Genomic DNA, 19,645 nt, shown 5'->3' with positions numbered 1-19,645 from the left:
CCGCTGAGAATCCCTTTTTCTCTAGTAGTGACCTTTCAAATTCCAGGCTGTCAAATGCAGCCCAGACTTCTGAGTGTGAGTGAAGGGACCCTGTGTTAGGAGGTCGTGGTCCTCCGGGAGCATCCATGGGTCCGTCACTGACATCACTTTCAGCCAGTAGAACCATGGTCTTTTCGGCCAAAAGGGAGCTATCATAATTACTCTAGCTCAGTCCTCCCTGATCTTCCTCAGAACTGCTGGAATGAGGCATATTGGAGGGAAGGCATACAGGAGACCTGATGTCCACTCTATCCTGAAGGCGTCTACTGCCAATGGCCTCTCTGCTGGACTTAGGGAGCAGAATTTCTTAACCTTCCTGTTGGCTTCTGAGGTGAAGAGATCTGTCACGCTTACCGATCCCACGCTCGCCGCCCCCGCCACGCTCTCTGCTCCTGCCGCGACTTCCGTCTCTGGGTCTGCATTGCCTGTGGCCTTCGGGCACGCCCGCCGCTCCCGGCGCGCTCCTGCAGCAGGCGCGCGATCACCAGCACTCCTGGTCCCCGCCCCACGGTCGGCCTCTGTGCTCTGCCCGGGGTGCATGCGCACTTCGCACCCCAGGTCTCAGCACAGGCTGGGCCGTTCCTCCTCCTCCATGACCCTGCTGACCTGACCCGGAACTCCTGTATAAAAGGCAGCCTCTCCTCCTGTTCGCTGCCTGATCATCGTTTCCTGTGACCTCCTGTCAGGCCCCGTGCCCCTGCTCCTTGCACTGTGCTGGTCTTCTTATTGTCTGTGTTTCCTTGCAGTCTGCCTGTTCCAGTGTCCTCTCCCGTCCTGCAGTCCTACTCCGGTCCTACCTGCCTGTGCCTGATTCCTGCAGTCCTACTCCGGTTCTGCTTGTGCCTGATCCCCGCAGTCCTACTCCAATCCTGCCCGCCTGAGTCCGTTTCCTGCAGTCCTACTCCGGTCATGCCTGTGCGTGATTCCTGCAGTCCTACTCCGGTCCTGCCTGCCGTGCCTGGTTCCTGCTGCCCTGCTCCGACTTCTACACCCGAGTTCCACGCCTCTAAGTGCTCGAGGTACCAGGAACTCTCTCTCTCTCCAGTCCTTCCGAGCCGCCCCTCTTGGTACCGGCTGCCGTGGCATTTGAACCCTTGGGCCTGCTCCAAACGGCCCCTGTATAGGGGTCGGTTCCACCTGGTAGCTCGCCCGGGGCCCCTCAGTGCTACGGTCCAGAGGGTCCACTCAGGAATTCCACCTTGCCTAGCGGAATGGTTTCAGATCTATGCTGGGTTTCCCCCACATGTGCACTATCTGTTGAAAAATGGACTCTTTTAGGCACCATTCTCCTTGCCTCAAGTGGTTCCTGCTCAGAAAGTCTGCCTTCAGGTTGTCCATGCCTCGGATATGCAGGGCCGATAATGAAAGGAACTGGTGTTCCACCAGACTCATGATCCTTCTTGCTATTTGCATCAAGGATTGAGAACGGGTGCCCCCCTGGTGGTTTACATATGCGACCGCCGTTCGGTTGTCTGAAAGGACTCTCACATGGTGACCTCTTAGGTGTGTCAATAATCCTTTTAGTGCCCTTTCGATTGCTAGTAGTTCCCAATCATTTGAGGATAGATTTCTTTCCTCCTGGGCCCAGGGATCCTGTAGCCATAGTGTGTCTAGGTGGGCTCCCCACCCCCAAGGACTGGTGTCCGTTGTGACCACCTTGGAGGCTGTGTATGTCCAGGGTACTCCTCTCGGAGAGGACTCTATCTGTAACCACCACCTGAGTGACTGGAGTACAGGGTCCGGGAGGGTAAGCTTCTGCTCTAACTGTCCCTGCATCAGGTCGTTTTGTAGCACACACCACTAAAGTTCTCTTGTGTGGAACTGGGCCCATTTCACTGCCGGTATGCAGGAGGTTAGGGACCCCAATACTGACATGGCCCTTCTCAGAGTCATTTCTGTTTTTCTTAATGTTGTCACGATTAAATTTGTGATCTTTTCTTCTTTCTCCTGTCCATTGTTAATCCCAAGAAATTTTGGATCATTGCTGGTTCCAGTTTGGATTTTTTGAGGTGCAGCTGCCATCCCAGCGTCTGTAGTATCTCCATCACTATTTTGACTTGTTCTTGACAGTGAGAGAAATTTTTTCCCACTATCAAGAAGTCGTCCAGATATGGTATCACCAGAGTATCTTTTTCCCTGCGATGTGCTGTGACCTCTGCAATTATTTTTGTGAACACTCGGGGGGCTATTGCTACTTCAAAGGGCAGAGCCTTGTACTGAAAGTGACACCATTGAGACCTCATCTGGACCACCACCCTGAGGTATTTGCGATCTTGTTGCCGGATCGGGAAAAGATAATAAGCATCCTTGATGTCCATGACTGCCACGTAGCACTGAGGAAAGAGGAGCTTCACCGCCAGTCAGAGCTGCAGATTTTGCTGCTAGCCTGGCTGAATCCGCTGAAGCCTCAGCTAGAAAGACTGCCGCTGCTCTGATGGCCGGTATTGCTTCTAAGATAGACTCCCTGGGGACTCCTTGCTCTAGCTGATCCTCCAGGTTATAAACCCATATTTTTAGGGATCTGGCAACACAAGTGGCCGCAATGGCTGGTCTTAGTGCCCCAGCCGAGGCCTCCCAGGCTGTTTTAAGACAATTATCTGTCTTTCTGTCCAGAGGACAGTGAACCTAAATCCTCAAAGGGTAGGGAGGATTTTCTGTATGCGCACACCCGGCAACCACTTCCGGTGCGCGCTGCTGACACTCTGCCCTGCTTAGTGCTCTGCCCCCATCCGCCTATGCTTCCGGAGCGTGTGTGCACTGCTGCTGCCTAGTCGGCGCCTCCGTCTTCCGGGTGTACGCGATGCCTGCGCACTCCAGGATTCTGCTTCTGGTGCGCGCTTGGGTCACTTCTGGTGCGTGTGCCCACTCCATCTCTGGCGTTCCCACGCCACTAATGCCATGACACCTGCCCCCCTCATACCTGCGATCTCACCGGACCTGGTCTCCTAGAGGAACATGGACGTCACCCTGGCCACCACTGATAGGTATCCAAAACTTCTTTCCAGGGCTCACGTCCAGTGGGGTCTGGCATCTGGCCTCAACAGGAAGGGTACACTTACGTGGCCTCCAAGGAGCTTAACTTCTGCCTGGACACCGATGTTTCTCTCGGGCTGCATGACCACCCGTTGTCAACAGGGAGGAAGCATAAAATGACCTCCGTGGACTTCTATGGGGCATGTCGGTCATCATGGAGGGTACACCAATGTGGCCTCCGAGGCTCTAACTTCACCCGGGCATTCGCCTCACGGGCTGTGGCCATGCACTCGCTCAGGGGAGGCATGGGAATACATGGCCCCTGAGGCGACTACCGGTGCCTGGTGATGGGTGTAGCAGACCGGTGCCTGCCAGTAACCACCTGACCCAGGCCCAGGCATCCTCTTCTTTCTTCTTTCTTCCCGAATCTTCAAGAGGTTTCATCTTTAGGGTTCCCCATCGAGGACAGGAAACCAACTGATGCAGAGAGAGGAGCCGCTCCTTTTATCTTGAAGGTTTCCTGTCCTTGTTGGGCGGATCCCCTCTCTCGTGGTACCGTCATGTATGATGGAAAAATGGGACTATCGATCTGCGCACTAGGAAAAGTTGTAATTTATGTTGATTTTTTTCTGCAAGCACACTGTGTCACCTGTGACATTGAATCGCTATATTCAAACATCAATCACGCCAATGGCATGAAGGAGGTAACATTCGTTCTAGACCAGCAAAAAAGGCTCGGATCCTACACATGACTCATTCATTATTTACCTATTAGACTTCATACTTAAACGCAACTAATTTTTGTTCCACAGGTCCTTCTATCGGCAGGTCTTTGTGGTGGCTATGGGAGCCTGATGTGCCCCTGCCTTTGCTAACTGCTTTTTAGGATGTTGGGAACCTGCCGCAGTTTTTCCTTTTCCATGGTTTGATAACCAAGCTTGACATTGGCATCGCTATATCAATGATGTCTTTTTCGTGTGGCTATTTAGAGTAAAAGAATGTGCAGAATTTCTTGATTTCCTTAACAAAAATTCTTTAAACATCTGTCTTCTACCTCTTCTACCTTGCAGCGCTGGGGTCCTGGGTTCAAATCCCACCAAGGACAACATCTGCAAGGCGTTTGTACGTTCTCTCCATATTTGTGTGGGTTTCCTCCGGGTACTCCAGTTTCCTCCCACATTCCAAAGACATACTGGTAGGGAATTTAGATTGTGAGCCCCATCGGGGATAGTGCCAATTTCCGTAAAGCGCTGTGGAATTAATGGCGCTATATAAATGAGTAAAAATAAATAAGTAAAATAAATACCTCTGCCATTTTTCTTGATCTAAAGCCCTCAGTTCAGGGGGACCAACTCATCACAGATCTCTGTCGCAAACCCATTGACAGTTCTGGTCTCCGGTGTATAAGAAAGACATAGCTGAACTGGAGCGGGTGCAGAGAAGAGCGACCAAGGTTATTAGGGATCTAGGGGTCTGCAATACCAAGACGGGTTATTATACTTGGGGTTATTTAGTTTGGAGAATCGAAGGCTTAGGGGTGATCTTATTACAATGTATAAATATATGCGGGGACAGTACAAAGACCTTTCTAATGATCTTTTTACTCTTAGACCTGTGACGGGGACAAGGGGGCATCCTCTACGTCTGGAGGAAAGAAGGTTTAAACATACTCACAGACGCGGATTCTTTACTGTAAGAGCAGTGAGACTATGGAACTCTCTGCCATATGATGTTGTAATGAGTGATTCCCTACTAAAATTTAAGAAGGGACTGGATACCTTTCTTGAAAAGTATAATATTACAGGGTATATACACTAGTTTCCTTAATATTGCGTTGATCCAGGGAGCTAGTCTGATTTCCGTATGTGGAGTCGGGAAGGAATTTTTTTCCCCAATGTGAAGCTTACTGTTTGCCACATGGAGCTTTTTTGCTTCCTCTGGATCAACATGTTAGGGCAGGTCAGGATAGGATATGGGTTGAACTAGATGGACTTAAAGTCTCCCTTCAACCTTAATAACTATGTTACTATGTTACCAGTAGCCTCATACAGTTTGAGTTTCCACACCCTACATAATGTAAAGGGGTAAATTAGTAGTTTGCTCATGACTGTTGTCATCCCATTCAGGATTATACCCAGTAGCTCAAATTATATAGAGGACACATGGATGAGTACGGACCTATCGCAACCATTAGACACAGACGTGAGCAGAAGCTCCAGAAAAAATGCGACAAAAAAGGTCCAAGAATCATATAATAAAATATACATTTATTAATATTAACAGGTGAATATATCATTAGACAATTGACAAGAGAGGGACAAGGGGACAGGGATAGTGTCACATCCAAAACCAAATGGGCATAGCAGCAAAAGGGGCTGGACCTGGAAACCAGTCTGGTATAATAATAATAATGCAGTCATATAAGCAAATCAAGTGTGTCCTCAGAGAGAAATGTTGCTCCATATAAGGCGCTCACACCACATTTAAGGTAAAAAAGTGACCAACAGTGAGCGCCATGATGATAATATGAAAAGACCTAATATACCTGAGGGCAACTGCCAGCTGTTACCAGTGTCCAAGCACCCACCCCGATGCGCGTTTCGGAGGGTCAGTCCTTCATCAGGGATTTACTTTCCCTGTCCCCTTGTCCCCCTCTTGTCAATTGTCTAATGATATATTCACCTGTTAATATTAATACATTTATATTTTATTATATGATTCTTGGACCTATAATGTAAAGGGGGTCCCGACTGGGCAATTCCTGAGGACTAAGCGCAATTGTATGTGCAACGAGGATTTCTGGATGTGCATTACAAGAAAAATTTATTCCTAATATTGCAGATATGATCATTTATCATTATTGTTGTCCTTAGGCATCAGAATCATGTCCTTTATTTGAGTTATTGTCATTAATATCTATTGGTACTTCATTGCTGTATACATGATGGGCATATCATTGCTCAGGGGCTGCTTAATGATTATTGTTGGTTTTAAATGTTGTCAATGGTTTAAAAAAAAGTTTGTATATTTTTGATACTTAGGTGAGCATATCATAAATCGTTGTCTTTTTCTATTTGTTGCTACATTATTGATCTCCCCATGATGCAGCGCCCTTCCATTTTTATGGTTGAAAGATGGTGCACCCTCTCTCTCACTAGTGCGCCCCACCAAGAATCATGACTCTTGCACAAGATAATGGGTGGGAGACCAGATTTCTTAAAAAATAGAGGCATGAACTTTTAATACAAAGGTATGGACATAATCAAGATTTTACATAGATGACATTATTTTGGGGTCTAAAAACCTGCTGACAAATACCCTTTAAGATCACCATGGGAACATGGGAAATATGGAGTAACAAAAGAATAACCTCAAATATAAAAAATATACATTGTAAAGATTCAAGCTGTGCTTCCATAACCAATACTGTGTAAAATTATTACTTAATCAGGCCGATTTCATATCCAGTTCTTCTATTTGCAATGCAAAATATATAGTTATCACAAAAAGTAATAGAAATTGGGTGGCTACGTCCCCTATGGTCCCAATAAATAAGAGCTGCTTCCTGCATTAGCTCCACTAGTTCTTCATGCACATTTTAATGAAAGTGTGTGAGCCCATTGGCCACGACAAAGCGATCCTTTCGTTTCGTATTTTGTGTGTGTGTTTTGTGCTTGTTTGTTCCATTTATCTTTGCTGTTCGGTTCCTCGATACGTTACTAATTTCCTGTTATTAGTATTGTGCGCTTTCCTTGGGATTGTAATTTAGGCACTTAGACTCAGCACTTCAAAAAGCAATATCAGGATATTCTGTGTGAAAGGCAGAGATTGTTACACATTGACGAGATATAATGTTCTCCAAAATATTTTTCTGCTCTCTGAAAAATGGAAGTTTTAGACGTAAAAGAAAATTATGAGGATCTAACAGCTTTCAAAAACCCAGTAATTTGCAACCACTATCGGATGATCCACATCCCTTGTAACTGACCCAAGGACAGCAGAATTCATTGTATTATCCTCAAATCTTTTGACAAATATCTTGAACAGCTGTTTTTTCTTACTGAAGTCAGATGGATATAACTGCAGTTAATACAGAAATGTAAAATATTTGTTATTCTTTTTAGGTGCAGAATATTCACATTTGTGAAAAGCTTAAAGGGAATCTGTCACCAGGGTTTTGCCACCTAATCTGAGAGCAGTATAATGTAGAGACAGCGATCCTGACTTACTGGGCTACTCCCTGTAGTTTTGATAAAAATCAGTTTTATCAGCAGATTATCATTATATGACTAGTAAACCTGCTGCCAGGGTGTCAAGCATAATGGTAAGCTCTGTATAACCCTGTCCCACCATATGATTGGCAGTATTCTGTCTATGTACAATGTACACAAAAAAAGCTGCCAATCAGTGGTGTGGGCAGGGTTATCCAGAGCTCAGCATTCAGAGAACTGCTAGATCTGCATCAGAGATAACAGTGATTTTTTTAAAATGACAGCAAGCAGTACAGTAAGTGACACATCATTGGAATCAGGATCATGTAACTCTCAGATGAAGTAGCAAAAACCTGCTGACGGATTCCCTTTTAAAGGGAATCTGTCACCCCATTTTTGGCCTATAAGATGCGGCCTGTAGATAAGCCCCCTATGTAACCTGAAAGATAAGAAAAACGAGTTAGATTATACTCACCCAGGGGTCCGGTCTGGTCCGATGGGTGTCACAGTCCGGTCCGGCACCTCCCATCTTTTAGCGATGACGTCCTCCTTCTTACTTCTGCCGCAGCTCCTGCGCAGGCGTACTTTCTCTGCCCTGTTGAGGGCAGAGTAAAGTACTGCAGTGCGCAGGTGCCGGACCTCTCTGACCTTTCCAGGCGCCTGCAGTACTTTACTCTGCCCTCAACAGGGCAGATAAAGTACGAATGTGCAGGAGCCGCGGCAGAAGAAAGGAGGAGGACGTCATCTTTAGAAGTTGGGAGGCGCCGGACTGGACCACGACACCCACCGCACCCGTTGAATATAATCTAACTTGTTTTTCTTCTCTTTCAGGTTACATCGGGGGCTTATCTAGAGCTCCTGTAACCCCGCCTCCCATAACTTTGCAGTTTGGTAGCCTTAAGCTGCTGTTAAGCCCTGTCCTCACTGCTCCCTGCTCCCATCTTGTGGCCAAACTGCAGTACTACACCTTCTTCTGTCTCTGCTGTCCTTGGTCTCCCCCTAGTGGCAAAACCCAGTACTTCAACATCCTTTTCCTCTATCTAGCTGTCTCCCACCTTCATATACAGCAGTCCATGTCCAGCACACTGCACATTAACCCTCCCGCTGCAGACAGGTCCATAGGTCAGTCCACTTCCACTACACTTAGACCTGCAGCAGCTGACCTGTGGGCACAGATATGAAGCACAGGGGGTCAGACAGAGACATGGTCAGACAGTCCGAGATCGGGCAGCAGCACGGGTTCAAAATATAAAGCTGGGGTCAGGAGCAGAGAGGTCATATTAAACAAGAAAACTAGCCAGGTAACAGGAAAGGCAACACAGTAACAATACACCTTGACAGGAACCTAGTAATGAACTGCAGCTAAGGCTGGTTTCACACTTGCATTGGGCAGAGCTCGGAGGGCTGTGTACTTCCTCCGTTAAGCCTCGCCCACTACCACACCTCTTCCATTCAGCTCCGCCTACGTCGGTATGCGTCCTGCGTACTTATCTTTAACATTGGGTACACAGGCCATGCGAATGTATACTGATGCCTCCGCATGCATCGTTTTGACACTGCGCCGACCGCAACAAAATGCAACATGTTATGTTTGACACAGTTTGGCACAGCATCAAAACGACATACAGCCCTCCGCAGCTCTGCTCAACACAAGTGTGAAACCAGCCTAAGACCTAAGCTCAAGCAAGGTGTGGACGGAGGAGTTGCATAATATATCCACGGCAGGCAGGGGATAGGCCAGGGAAGCAAAACTCTGCAGGACACAGTGGCTTTAAATTCCTGCAGAGTCTGGCCGTGCTTCCCTTTAGCAGGGTGAAGATTCTTCTTAGGACAAAAGCCTTTCCAATCTACCAAATAGAAGGTCCTCCCCCAAGCATCAGAATCCTGAATGCCTTTACTTCAAACACATCTGAGGGACCCTCAGGAACAGAAGTAAAAGCAGGAGTATGGAATTTAGAGAAGCAATTCAGGACCACCAGCTACAGGACCGAGACATGGAAAGAATTAGGAATCCGTATATTCACCAGCAGCTGAAGACTGTAGGTCACCAGACTGACTTGTCTGAGAATTTTAAATGGCCAAAGGTCCCGGGGTGTGAACTTGTAAGAGGGCACCTTCAGGCGAATATTTCAGGATGATAACCAGACTTTATCTTCAGGTCGATAAATAGGCAGAGGACTTCTCTACTTGTCTGCATGAGACTTCATCTGGGACACGGCCATAAGGAGGGAGTCCCACGTGTGCCACCAGATCTGGAAGAACTTGCCATATGAAGAATCAGCTGCTGATAATCCAGAAGAAGCAATCATAGAAGAGGGCAATTGAGAATGAAAAATGGAGATGCCCCGGAAGGCTCCTCAAGGTGATTGTTGTCAGAAAATTCTGTTCATTAAAGTAATTGCGCTCAATCATCCTGACGGGCAGAGATAAAGTGGCGTAAGTAGTTCTCGAGCACCTGACTTACCAGTTCCACTTGGTCTGAGGATGACTCAAGGAGGAGAAATCCAGCTTTAAATTTAGCAGCTTGCCAAGCAATGTGAACTGGATCCCACAATCAGAGACAATGTGGAGACGAAGACCATGGAGATGAAACACATGCAGAAAGAACTGGATGGCGAGCTTGGGAACAGGGAGAAGACCGAACAGTGCAATGAAGTGAGCCTTCTTGGAAAAACGGTCAGCCATTACCAAGATGATGTAACCCAGGGCAGGTCCGTGACAAAATCCATGGCTATGTGTTTGTAGGGAACTGAAGGAACCAGTAGAGACTGAAGGTGACCAGCCGGCTTGTTCCTGGGAGACTTGTTTCTGGTGCATATATTAGTTGACAGGCGGTTTCAAAGTCCCAAACATTCTTAGTCAGCAAGGACCACTAGAAGAGGCACACAATCAGCTCAGTAGACTTACGCACACCAACATGGCTGGCCAGATTGTTTTGTGTCCCCAGGACAGGACTCTCCTCCTAACAGTAGGAACAAATCGGAGAAATGTGGAGTGCCCACCAGGGCAGTTGGGATACTCGGCACTGGGCCGCTTCTTAAAGGGACAGTGTCACGGCAGTGGTGACCCGGTCTGTGGCCCTGGGCGTCCAATAAAAGGGGAATAGTGAAAAAGGGAAAAATAAAGTGTTTGTGATGTCACCTGTGGTACTGGGCAATAAAGATGCTAGCTGACGCTGCAGATTCAGTCCACTGGGACAGTGGTTGATGCAGCAGAGTTGGTTCAGCTCTCCACAGGCAGAGCTATGTCCCAGGGCACTTAGGATATTAAAGATAATATTGGAGGTGAGTGTGGTGCAGGGCAGGTGACGCAGGAAAGATTCAGAAGACACAACAGAGTGCAGTTTCCTTTACCTTTTATTGAGCTGTGTAGGTACAGTCTGGGGCTCAGGTTACAGATGTTTCTGGAGTCGGTCAGCCTGTAAGCAATTTGGAAATCTCCTTATTCAGGTGGGTTGTGAGGCCTCCTTTCTAGCGCTATTCTCTGATGTACTTGCTGCTGTAAACTCTATTCAAAGTTCCTTTCACTGTCTGATGCTTAGGTAGAACTCCACTCGCATGACAGGCAACTGTAGCCTGCTTCAGGGATCGCTCCTATCTGGCGCTTCCAGCTCACATGTGCTGCTGTGTCATCGAGTATCAGTTGGGGACAGAGGATCTGTGGTCTTCTGTCCTCCAGATTCTGCTGCAGGGGCTTTAGTACCCACACAGCCTTGGGCTCCGGGACCCTGGCTCTCAAGCCTGGGGGTGAGCTCAGCTATAGCTCCTGTCCCCCAGCTCCGCTCCACACATCCTGTCTCAACTCTGTTCAGGCTCAAACTCTCACTAACTTCCTCCTCCTGACCAGAGAGAGCAACTCCCCTGAAATCGGCTTTAGAGCTCTCCCTGCTGGCCTGGAACAGGAACTGTGTTGTATGCTGGAGCTACCTGGTAAGGGGATTCCTTCTTTGTTTCCAGGCATGACATCACTCCCCCTGGAGGAAGGAAAGGCCATTGTGGCAACCAAACTAATGGGGTGCCACAAATGTCTATTAAAAGAACAGGAGCCGCTTCAATCATAGCCAGGTTAATGATCTGCTGTGATTCCTCCTCAGAATCAGTCACATCAAGGGATCGAAACAAGGTATCCACTTTAACATTCCTCTCTGCAGGACAAAAGTGCAACTCAAAGTCAAAACAAGAATGCCCACCTGGCTTGACAAGGACTTGACCATTGGGTGGACTGCAGAAAGGTTAAATTCTTATGGTCCATGTATATTATTACCAGAAAGCTGGCACCTTCCATTAGAAGTAACCATTCTTCAAGTGCCATCTATATAGCCAGTGTTAGGTGTCAAGTTTCCCCACTGCACAGGGGAAATCTTCAAGCCATGTCCTCTGTGGTCTCCCATTCCTCTGCGGCCGCAGATTCCTGCTCAGCAGAGACGTCAGTCCAGGCGTCTTGCCCAGGTTAATACTAGGCGTCTGGTTGCTCCTTCAGGCTCTGCTGTAGCACCATGCTTGAGTCAGCGGCAAGCAGACGCTCCAAGGACTAAGTCCTGTATTTTGCCTACTGAGGATGCCCGTGGGACGACCTCTCATTGGAGGTCGGAGGTCACATGCGCAGGTCCCATTCCTGCTCTGATTGGTCCACTGGGAAGGTCCCAGAAGGACGCCAGTATAAAAGAATCGCATGGCCGCTCGGCCATGCGCTAGTATAGACTCATAATGTTATTGGTGTGTGTGATGATGGATGCATGAATCGGGTGAATGACTCATTAAATTACCCCCTCCTTTGATACGCATGAGTTAGGGTATTTGAGACAGCGCCAACAGGTGGCTATGCTTCCGCCACCGTGCTCCTAGCACTATCACACTAGCGTCCGGTGGTGTCATCCTGTATAGGACACTACCATTCCGCGCTGTCAGCAGCCACCAGTGCAGGGCCAGGCGAAAGTTGTGCGCTGTTTAGTCCAAGCCTGGGCAATTAGTGGTGCATGCCAGAGAGGTGCCATGCACACTTGCGTGTTGCTTTCTAACCACAATTGCGGCGCCAAGCACTGCTGGTCTGGAGGGACCCTTTCCCTTGTCTCTGGGGCAGGGTCTTGTGACCATATAGCAGTGCTTTCTCAGCTGAGTCCTGTGAAGTTAACAGGCTCTGGCTTTACTTCCAGTGACTCTGTGAAGTAACAGAGTTTGCTCCTATAAGCACCGGGTCAGTGGTTACCCGCCGGTGTTCAGGCAGAACTCCGCCATTACTTAGCAGCAGTATACCATCTCTGCACGGTGGACCCCAGGCTGCGAACGCACCTCATTATTTTATTATTTTGTGCATTCCACCAGCCTAACATTATACTAGCGCCAGGGTCTGGCTAGTAATGGCGGACAAGCAGCGACTACACAGGTACATCCAGCAGCTGGAGGGCAGGCTGGCGGCTCTCGAGTGCTCAACCTCAGCTGTGGATCTTACCGCGGTCACTGTTCAGGCAGCCACGGAGGCTGTCTCCCGTGTGCCCACTGCCATTCCTGCCCTGACTTTGTCCCGACTCCAGCTGCCCGAGATGTTCTTGGGCGATAGTGCCTCTTGTAGGGGTTTCGTGAGCCAGTGATCTATACAGCTGGAGCTGCTGGCTGCACAATTTCCCTCCGCGCGGGCTAAGGTGGGATTTATTATTTCCCTCTTGTCGGACAGGGCTTTGGAGTGGGCCACACCGCTGTGGGAGCGTGGTAATCATGTGGTACAGAATGCCTTGCTGTTCTTGGGCACTCTGAAGCAGTTCTTCCTGGGACCGCGAGTCACCCATGACACCACGCTCCGGCTGCTGGCAATGTCACAGGGTTCGTCCATGGTCAGCCACTTTGCCATCCAGATCCAGACACTGGCCTCTGAGTTGCAGTGGCCAGATAAGGTCCTCATTCCAGCATTCTGGAGAGGTTTGGCTGACCATGTGAAGGACGCCCTGGCCACCAGGGAGATTCTCACCACACTGGAGGAGCTTATCACCGTCTCCACCCGTAGAGATCTTCGCTTTGCTGAGCGAAGGTTGGAGCGGTCCCAGTGTAGGAAGAGGTTTAGGTTGACATCCCAATCGGGCGTCCGAACGTCAGGGGGCTTCCCTTGAGGGATCCAGGCCCCGATCCACTCGAGCTTCTGTGATCTGTCATGCTTGCCGGCTGTTCGGTCACCTTGCCAACCGGTGCCCACAGTGGCTGGGAAAACGCTCGCGCCTAGTGGCCATGGGAGGCAGCTCACTAGAATCAGCGGCGTTTTCCTCAAAGCTGTCCTTTAAGGGGACACTTGAGTTTGGTTCTTCCACTCTGGCGGTGGATGTTTACGTGGATTCCGGAGCGGAGGGCAATTTTATGTTGTCTGTCTTCGCTCAACGGCATGCAATACCACTGGTTATGATATCTAAACCAGTCACCGTCAGAGTGGTGAATGGCGCAACTCTACCCTCACAGATTACCCACCAGACCCGCCTCCTTGTTACTATCTGTGTCTCCATCTCATCAAGAGACTGTAACCCTCCTCGTCATGCCCAAGGGAATCGACCACGTTCTTCTAGGGGTCCTCTGGTTGCGGTATCACTCTCCCCATATAGAGTTGTCCTCAGGGAGGATTCTTGGTTGGAGTAAATCATGTGAGGGTAGATGTATGAGGGGGTGCATTCAGGTTGCTTCCACCGAGGTCCCCGTAGATCTTTCCTCGCTCCCCAAACACTATCGTCAGTTTGCAGATGTGTTCTCCAAAAAGGCGGCGGAGACCTTTCCACCGCATCACCCCTATGACTGTCCTATTGACCTCTTGCCGGGTGCTGAGCCTCCCCGGGGTTGAGTCTACCCCTTGTCTATCCCGGAGACAGAGGCCATGTCTCAATACATCAGGGAGAATCTGGCAAGAGGATTCATTAGGAAGTCAGTATCACCAGCGGGGTCGGGATTCTTCTTCGTCCAGAAGAAGAATGGAGAACTGCGTCCCTGCGTCAATTACAGGGGTCTTAACGCTATCACCGTTAAGAACAAATATCTTCTGCCACTGATATCAGAACTGTCCGATAGATTACGAAGAGCGAGAGTTTTCACCAAATTAGATCTGTGGGGGTCCTATAACCAGATATGCATCCATGAGGGGGATGAATGGAAGACAGCATTTAACGCCAGGGATGGCCATTATGAGTATCTGGTCATGCCCTTCGGTCTTTGTAATGCGCTGGCCGTCTTCCAGGACTTTGTCAATGATATCTTTCGGGATATACTCTCCACCTCGGTGGTTGTCTATCTTGATGACGTCCTCATCTTCTCTCCAGATATGGACTCCTACTGGAGAGAGGTTGGAAAAGTCTTCGCCCGCTTACGAGCTAACTCCCTCTATGCCAAGTTGGAGAAGTGCCTGTTTGAGCAGGAGTCCTTGCCTTTCGTGGGCTGTATCATCTCTGCCCAGGGTTCGGCTTTGGATCCTGCCAAACTGCAGGCGGTAATGGACTGGCAAGAACCCCATTCCCTTAAAGCGGTGCGGCGCTTTTTGGGGTTCATAAATTACTATCGCCAGTTCATTCCCTACTTCTCCACCTTGCTGGCTCCCTTGGTTACCCTCACCAAGAAGGGAGCCAATCCCAAGGTGTGGTGGGAACAGGTCTCCAAGGCCTTCTCCTCCATCAAGACTCATTTTGCTAGCGCTGCTATTCTACATCGTCCTGATGTGGAGAAAACCCTTTATTTTGGAGGTGGATGTCTCTTCCGTCGGTGCTGGACAAGTCCTCTTCCAGAAGGACGCTCAAGGTCGGAAGCTATCCTGCTTCTTTTTCTCAAAGACCTTTTCGCTGGAGTGGAACTATTCCATCGGGGACAGGGAGTTGCTGGCAATGAAGTTGGCCTTCTCGGAGTGGAGACATCTCCTGGAGGGGGCTCGGTTCCCCTTCCAGGTATATACCGACCACAAAAACTTGGGGTACCAGCATACGGCCCAGCGGCTAAATTCTCGCCAGGCCAGATTGTCGCTTTTCTTCTCCCGATTTCGCTTCACCCTTCACTTCCTGTCCGGTGAGAATAACGTCCGGGCCGATGCTCTCTCTCGCTCCGTAGTGTCATCGGAGGAGGAGGAGACAGAGCCTCGGCTGATAGTCCCATCCGAGAGCCTGAGGACCATGGCTCCTGTCGCCCTAGAGTCAGTGCCTCCTGGCAAAACTTTTGTCCCTGCCCGTCTGCGACCGGAGGTCCTCTCTGGGGCTCACGTGTCCAGGGTAGATGGACACTTCGCGACGAAGCGGACAACTGAGCTCCTGGCGAGAACGTACTGGTGACTGCATATGGCCCGGGACGTCGGAGACTACATTCGGGCGTGCGACTCCTGCGCCCAGAACACATCTCTCCGGCAACGACCCGCTGGGCTACTTCATCCCTTGCCGCTTGCGGACAGGCCCTGGGAGATGTTCAGCGAAAAAGCAGCCGACAGCACAGCAGGGACTAAGTGGATGCAAGCTCAAAGTTCATGAACCCAGATGAACAAAAATATCCATAAGAGAAAAAAGGAACAGCATCCAATCCAGGTGAAAGTCGTATCAAAGGTTTATTCTGCCAGTATAAAATACAACGTTTCGGCCATATTGTGGCCTTTTTCAAGTATAACATGTAACACAAATGGTGGCCTTTTATGGTGTGGCACAGCCAATCACCACTCCAGTAACACCCATCACATATAATCATGCATTAAATACATATAATTACATCAATCAGATACATGTATATTCAACATGACATCCCGTCAGAATAATATCAATGATCATAACATCCTTATTATAAATATTACAAAAATAATCCATTAGTAAACAAAAAATCCCCAGAGAAACCCACCAATAATCACCATACATCTAAATATCCATGGAGATAACGTGCCAATCACCATCAATGATATATGTCTCTGCATAATCCACCAATCCATGTTCCCATAATAATGGCACCAACCCCAAAGGCCAATTGTATGAGGACTCACACATCTGTTTAACGGGAGACTTCCCTCTCCCCTCCACATAATGCCATCATCAGCAGGAGCCGAGCCGTGTCAACGGCGCAACCTCATGACGCACACACCCAGGTCACCGCGCATGCGCCGCCCACCTGACAAGACCTAATCACGTGACGTGCCCATCACACAGCATTGCGCTTGCGCAGCGCTGTGTATGGAACTCAGCCACATGACCCACCCGCCAGAGGAACCACGCACACGCAGTAATACCCCGGGGCCGCAGTCACATAAAGCGCCCATAACAACCCCCGCGCCTGCGCAGAAGGCCAAAATATAGTGCAAAAACGCACTAAAATAAGTATGTGAGACCACTACATAGGTGAAAGTTCCCCTGACCTCCAATTATACATAGCGATAAAGGAGGCCCCATATATAGGGGCCAGAAATCAAGTGACTACATCCATAGTAACATATTTTTAACCTCAAAAACATAGGTGACCATATCTAAATCACTATATATAGTATAATAGAAGGAACCCAATAAATATATGGGATAAATATAAAGCAAGAGACAAAACTTATAAATACATAACAAAAAAAGAAAAAGAGGGCACGGGGCATGACAGACCACAAAAATATAAAGACTACATCATCTTCACAATTCAGGACTGTCCAGTCCCCGTGTCCCCCAATCACTGCGAAAAGGAAACCTATAAAGACACAAAAAAATTCAACTTAAAAGCACAAACCATTAAAAGCCACATATACATATTCCTCTTCCACAACAAAGGATAAAGACAAAAGACGAGGGATTAGGTGAAACACGTCTGAAGGTTATAATCAAGATTCAAACCCTTTGGTTGCAATGTGTCTAGAATCGATATCCATCTCAACTCTTTCTGTTTTAACATTTTCACCCTATCACCCCCACGTCTTAATACCGGAACCCGATCTATTACCCTGAATCGCAACTGATTAACAGAGTGTCTGCATTCCAAGAAATGCTTCGGAATTGGCAACTCCACAAGTTTGGTCCTAATAGTACTCTTATGCTTACTAATACGTGCCCTAATCTCCATGGTAGTCCCTCCTATGTACATTAGCCCACAAGGGCACAGAAACAAATAAATCACATAACTCGAAGAGCATGTGTACCTCTCCTTTATCAAAAATTTTTTCCCAGTCCGTGGATGATTAAAACTATCACCCTTAAGCATGTTACCGCAACATGCACACCCCAGGCATAGGAAATTACCCATTCTGGGAGGGCACAATGTTCTTTGCGTACAGATTTAAGATGAACCAATATCCGACTTTACCAATCTATCCTTAAGATTGTATCCACGTCTATAGGATAGCAATGGTCTAGCCACAAATTCTGATATGTGTGGCAAACCCTTTTGTAAAAGGCTCCAATGCTTGTTCAAAATGCCTCCAATCCTGCCACTAACCGGACAAAATGTTGAAACAAAAGGAACACGTCTTGTGGACACCTTATCGCGTTTACGGCTAAAATCCTCCGCCGTTAAATTTAAAGCCTTAGTCTTAAGATTTAAACCTATCGATCGGATCCCAGGCCCTGGGAGATGGTCGGCATGGACTTCGTGGTGGGTCTGCCCAAGTCCAGGGGCAGCACAGTTATCTGGGTTGTCACCGACCAGTTCTCCAAAATGGTGCATCTGGTGCCTCTCGCGATTTTACCTTCTGCACGGGGCTTGGCAGCGCTATTTATTAAACATATCTTTCGCCTTCATGGTATGCCGGATAAGGTAGTCAGTGACTGGGGCCCCCAGTTGGCATCTCAGTTCTGGAGAGAACTCTGTAGTCTCCTCAGCATTGAGCTGAATCTCTCGTCGGCCTATCATCCTGAGACAAACGGGTTGGTAGAGAGGGTCACATACCTACGACACTTTTTCTCAGCAAGGCAGGATGACTGAGCATCCCTGCTACCATGGGCGGAGTATTCGTTGAACAACGCTGTGGCCGATTCCACCGGTCAGACCCCATTCCTCCTCAATTACAGCCAGCATCCTTGCGTCCCTGTTCCCATGCCAGTGTCTTCCACCAATTCTAGGGTGGCAGACTGGGCGGTGGAGGCACGTGACATTTGGGACTGCACTCAGGATGCCATCCGGGCCTCCAAGGAGAGAATGAGGGTCTCCGCCAACACACATCGGCGCCCCGCTCCGACTTTCTCCCCTGGCGACTTAGTGTGGCTCTCCGCCGGTAACATCAGGCTGCGGGTCGAGTCCACTAAGTTTGCACCTCGCTACATTGGTCCTTTCAAGGTCCTCGAACAGGTCAACCCTGTAGTCTACCAACTGGCCCTTTCCCCACGCCTGGGTATCACTGATACCTTCCACGTTTCTCTTCTTAAGCCCGTTCACATGTCCTGATTCTCCGAGTCATCTGCCGAGACATCAAGCTTGTCCTCAGATGAGTTTGAGGTGAACGCCATTGTGGGCTGCAAGGTGGTACGTGGAAAAAAGTATTATCTGGTGGATTGGAGGGGTCATGGCCCAGTGGATCAGACCTGGGAGCCAATCGAGAACATCCGCACTCCACTACTCATTGCGGCCTTTGAGCGTAGCGAGGCTCAGGGGGGCCTAGGGGGGTACTGTTAGGCATCGAGTTTCCCCCACTGCACAGGGGGAATCTCAAGCCATGTCCTCTGTGGTCTCCCATTCCTCTTCGGCCGCAGAGATTCCTGCTCAGCAGAGACATCGGTCCAGGTGTCTTGCCCAGGCTAATGCTTGCTAGGCGTCTGGTTGCTCCTTCAGGCTCTGCTGTAGCACCATGCTTGAGCCAGCGGCAAACAGACGCTCCAGGGACTAAGATCTGTATTTTGCCTACTGAGCATGCCCGCGGGATGACCTCTCATTGGAGGTGGAAGGTCACATGCGCAAGTCCCGTTCCTGCTCTGATTGGTCCACTGGGAAGGTCCAGGAAGGACGCCGCTATGAAAGAGTCGCACGGCCATGCACTAGTATAGACTCATAATGTTACTGGTGTGTGTGATGATGGATGCATGAATCTGGTGAATGACTCATTAAATTACCCCCTCCTTTGATACGCATGAGTTAGGATATTTGAGTCAGCGCCAACAGGTGGCTATGCTTCCGCCACCGTGCTCCTAGCACTATCACAGTAGCGTCCGGTGGTGGCATCCTGTATAGGCACTACCCTTCTGCGCTAAGTCAGCACCCGCCAGTGCAGCGCCAGGCGCAAGTTGTGTGCTGTTTAGTCCAAGCCTGGGCGATTAATGGCGCATGCCAGAGAGGCGCCATGCACACTTGCGTGTTGCTTTCTAACCGCAATTGTGGAGCAAAGTGCTGCTGGTCTAGAGGGACCCTTTCCCTTGTCTCTGGGGCAGGGTCTTGTGACCATATAGCAATGCTTTCCCAGCTGAGTCCTGTGAAGTTAACAGGCTCTGGCTTTACTTCCAGCGACTCTGTGAAGTGACAGAGTTCGCTCCTATAAGC

This window comes from Dendrobates tinctorius, unplaced genomic scaffold (assembly GCF_039654945.1).
Source record: "Dendrobates tinctorius isolate UK_male_01 unplaced genomic scaffold, ASM3965494v1 ptg000019l, whole genome shotgun sequence".
In the NCBI taxonomy this organism is placed as follows: domain Eukaryota; kingdom Metazoa; phylum Chordata; class Amphibia; order Anura; family Dendrobatidae; genus Dendrobates; species Dendrobates tinctorius.
The sequence above is the reverse complement of the archived record's forward strand: the minus strand, read 5'-3'. Positions refer to the sequence as shown.